Source organism: Siphateles boraxobius, unplaced genomic scaffold (assembly GCF_051911475.1).
Source record: "Siphateles boraxobius isolate OS27281-9 unplaced genomic scaffold, OSU_SipBor_1 22, whole genome shotgun sequence".
NCBI classification, from domain to species: Eukaryota; Metazoa; Chordata; class Actinopteri; order Cypriniformes; family Leuciscidae; genus Siphateles; species Siphateles boraxobius.
Window position 1 is genome coordinate 15589170 of NW_027508833.1, and position 4773 is coordinate 15593942.

At 32.7% G+C, this 4773-nt stretch overlaps 1 long non-coding RNA gene across 3 annotated transcripts; it reads right to left on the minus strand.

Annotated features, from left to right (window-relative positions):
• Positions 1-752: 752 nt before the first annotated feature.
• LOC143746361 (uncharacterized) lies at positions 753-4314 on the minus strand. Of its 3 annotated transcripts, XR_013206515.1 has the most exons (7): positions 4235-4313; positions 4071-4126; positions 3841-3870; positions 3514-3582; positions 3280-3335; positions 2951-3032; positions 2356-2426 (listed from the first exon to the last, which is right to left on the minus strand). It is a non-coding gene; the product is annotated as an uncharacterized LOC143746361 (long non-coding RNA). The 3 variants fall into 3 exon arrangements; XR_013206514.1 differs by lacking the exons at positions 2356-2426; positions 3841-3870 and adding an exon at positions 753-1798 and having other exon boundaries at positions 4235-4314; XR_013206513.1 differs by lacking the exon at positions 3841-3870.
• Positions 4315-4773: the final 459 nt, after the last annotated feature.

Sequence of the window (4773 nt, forward strand, 5' to 3'; positions counted from 1 at the left end):
TGTACAAAATTATTAATTAAAATGATTAAAATGCTAAAAACTGTCCTAAAAACTAAAAACTGACTTAACTGTAAAGGCACAGCAAAATCAGTGTGAATTATATAAACTCTGAGCAGTGTTAAATGAACACTGAAGCAGTGTTTAAGTTAATGAGATAATTTTGTGATTGAGTGATGATAAAGTATTATTGAAGACACCTGATGGTAACAAGCAGAATCACTGAAGGAGACCCCCCCCCCCCCCCCCTGGAATTTTAAGTCACCATTATGGTGATCAGTGTTTGTTTTAGTTGGTCTCTTGGCCCTTAAATCACTAACTTTAGATTTTATATGCTGTTGTACATGAGTTATAACAGCCACGTGAACAAAGAAAAAAGATGATCTGATGGTATTACTTTACTAGTATTAATGTTTTTGAAAGAAATCTCTTCTGCTCATCAATGCTGTATTTATTTGATCAAAAATACAGAAAAAAACTGTAATATTGTGAAATATAATTACAATTTAAAATAATGGTTTTCTATTTTAATATACTTTAAAATATAATTTAATCCTGTGATGCAAAGCTGAATTTTCAGCATCATTAATCCAGTCTTTAGTGTCACATGATATATTATAAACAGGAATTAATTACACTTTACTATATATTCACATAGAAAACAGCTGTTTTACATTATTATAATATTTCACAATATTACTGTTTTTTTTTTTTGTCAAATAAATGCTAGCTTGATGAGCAGAAGAGACTTCTTTCAAAAAATATTAAAAATAGTAATGTTTCCAAACTTTTGACCGGTACTGTATATTAATTTTATACAAAATAAATTATAGTTAATAAGATTGATGTGGTTTGGCATTGATAAATTGTACTTGAAAAAACATGATCAGAATATCGACTCAAATTATGTATTATATCGAGTATTATTGAAGCAAAACAGAGTAGATGTCAAGTCTTTGAGAAAATGTTTTAGGAGTTGCAAACATGTCGTTTTTTTCCTTTCTCTCTCACAGACACAACACATCAGTTACACCTTTTTAAAATCTTCATTGCAGGTGCACAAATCCTATTCTACAAATTACCAAACTCACAGGGTCATATTTTTGTTGAGAACAGTACAATTTTGGCCAATCATGCACATTTCTTTGTGTATAATTTTGTGAATCATCTATACTGTTTGGCTATTCTCATGTGGTCACACTTCACTTTTCATTCCATTGACTTCCATTTATTTACATGTGAATGTGGGAGATTGGAAATGCTAGCTCTCGCAAAGTTTCATATTTTACTGTATTCCAGTTCAAGTCTGGTGAACTCCGACCTGTGAATTTGCTCTACATGATAACGTGTGACCAGTAGAAGATCAATACATGAAGGTGTGACCTCTTGGCTGACTTAAAAGAATGATATTTTTGTTGTAAAGTCATATGCTCAAACCCCTTGTGTGATCGCGGCTTAAATGTGAGCATATACATTTCTTAATTTGTGATTTGTAAAATAGTATTTGTGCACCTCCAATGAAGAATTTGAAAAGCTGTAACTTCTGTTTGTGAGAGAGAAAAAAAGTTTGAAACTTCTATTATAAAAAAAAAAAAAAAAACTTTCTCGGTGACTTTAAATTTACTGATGTGTGACTTTACACCTACAGACTCCACTGCCACGGGTGCTCAGTTTTGCTATAATAATACCCTCACAGAACATGATAGTAATCAGCCATCCATGCAAAAGCAGAGGTCGTGTGGTGTACAGGTACATCTGTCCAGGCCAACATCTGATGCCTTCCGCTGGGATCCCAGAAAACCTGCAATACAAACATAGTACAGTTAAAAATCTATCATACATACATCTCATCTGGAATCACAAATTATCATTCCAGCTTCAATTTAAGATATGCTCACTATTAGGGCTGCACGATATTGAAAAACTTAAATACATATTTTGTTTTTCTGCTATATATATTGCGATATAAAAACAATTTCATCAGAATATTTATTTGGGTCTATTTGAAAAGAATTAATTATTATAGAATAATTGGGGAGATTTTGTAGAGAAGTGAATCTGCATTAGGGCTGGACCCGAATATTCAAATATTCGTTCGGTGGGTTGGTATTCGATTTGAAAATGTGACATTCGAATATTCGTTTTTTTTTTGTACACCTGGCATCCCCCTCGAAACGGTTCTCATTCGCGCTTGAATATGTTTTACACTATAAAATCTGGTGAAATATAATACTTAACATATAATTTTGTTATAGCTACTTAATAAATATATTTGCTTATAATATATGGCATTTTGTGAGAAGTCCAGAGAACTAAGATTAACAGTTAATGGCAAATATAAAATGTTCATGCATTTACAACCCTCATTTGGATAAATACAATGGTAGAAAACTTGAATCAATCACATAGGAAAGCCTGTCAGTGATGTGCTGTAAAGTAAAAGGAAAGACACAGATAACAGTAAAACTATTTCATAGTTGAGTCATATTATAATAAAGACATTTAATTATACATTTTTTTAAAGATCTTGTAAATAACTTTGCTTAATATCAACAATATTATTAGTAGTATATAAATGCTAAAAATAATTCATCATGAGCTGTTGGCATGTAAATGAACATAATGAGAATAGGGAGTTAAAAAAACAGCTCTAAATTTTTCAATCAAGTACCAGCTCCTGTTGTAAAGTTATAGTACACAGGACACACACATGAGAGGTACAGCCTCTCCCTACTCTTACAAAATTACAAACAACCAGCATGAAAAACACACGTGGTATGAAGAACCGATAACGTCCAAGCTTATCGATACTGCGGTCTTCCTTAGTTTGGCCACAGGGCCCGTTTAATACTGGGTTTCGGTACCCATCCCTACATATGGATGAGTTTAAGGATGTAAGCCTGTTGTGTTCGGTCTCTTGATTTGTGATAGTGGCAGCTATTGTGAAACTCACCTTCTTCATGTACTGAGTGTGGATGGCATCAAGATCTTGTCCTGAAGAATCACAGGGCCAAACACTAGGGATTATATCTCATCTGGTAACAAGAGCATAGCCATAACTTTAAGAACTCTAATGATATCTTTACCCCTGATATTGCATTGGGGATATAAATTCAAACATTTTAAAGGCTAAGAGTATGAGCCACGAGTAAGCTGGCCAGATATCTGTGAAAAATAACTTACGTGCCTAAAGTTGTCGACCCCCTGACCAACATTCAGCATTTATAAGTAAAATGAATTTCAGTATTTATCAATAAAACATACATAAGAATAAATAAATACCTTTGAGTTGGACAGTATGGTGTCTGTCTCATTGGCCAACATAATTCAAGACAGACCTAGAGAAATAAAATAAAACATACCAATGACCATGATATTATCATAATAGTTAAATGAATTATTATAACTATGACCATTAAATTTGTCACTTATTATGTGAGACTTCTTTCAAAAGCATAAATCTTACAGACCCCAAACTTTTGAACAGTAGAGCACTATGTTTGAGGTTTTGCTTACTAATCATATGGTTCATAGCCGTGGAGATTTTCTTGGACAGGGGGTGCAGCAGGCCATCAACATGATGATCTAGGAACATAACATGCAATTTTTCACAGAGCCAACAATGTTAAATCGGATTTACAATAGAACATAGGGTTTATTACAAGGAACCAAGGCAGAGGTGAAATGCAGAAAAGAGAAAGAATATATATATATATATATATATATATATATATATATATATATATATATATATATATATATATATATATAATCTTAAGATAATAGATATTGTGAAATAAATCCATATGAAATTATTATGATGATGATTAAACAATAATTCACCCTTTATTGTAGTTTTTTTTTCTGTCGCTCCTGAAATCACATTTTTTAATCAATATTTGTAAGTGACGTCACTGATTAACAGCCCAGTGCATTCTATTAGCTAAATAAATTAGCTTATTTCCAATCACCCATTAACAAATTACCAGCAAAACAAAACTACCAAAAACTGTTATCTACACAAAGATGCGATTAAAACCCCAAACTTATATAAACAAGAGCTAAGTCTGTACCTCTTCTGAAAACGGTTGAGATGCTAACGGACTTTTTCGAAGACAAAAAAACATTTCTATAAAGTAACTATTCAACAGAAGCGTATCAGTTACACTTAAGAAAGGTGTCAGGAACGTTTGTATGTATTATTTGTGTTTTTTTTTTTTTTTTTTACTAAACTTACCTAAAAGCAGTGAAAACAACAGCGAGAGCCGGGAGTTTTGCTGTTTGTCAGTTGATGACGTTTCCTCGTTTCCATCTGCTCTCGCGCGCGAAGACTACTTTTCAGACATACATAAAGAAAATCACATTGTAACAATTTAAAATGTTATTTGTTTATTTTGTTTAAAGGTGGAAAGTATTAAGGAGACACACAAGTTTTGGGTGAGGGGGTGTCGATGAGAAAGAGGGGGTGTCTAGGGTGTGGGGGGAATGTAAATGTAGGTGTGCCACAGTGCAGATGTTTTGGTGTAGTGCCTGTCTAACTGTCAGTTGTTCTCCCCTAACTGCAGTCTTCAATGACACAATCACTTTTATGTTTGTGTAATTTGTGAATGGAACTTAAAGTAAAATAAACCTGTATCAGATTATGTGTTTGGTGTCTTAAGATATTGTACAGCTTATCTAGTTTTGTGATTACATATGACATTAAATGGGTCATTGTATAGAGACATTGTTTCACTTTTAATTTGTGAACAAGTCTATTCACAACTGAAACACTTA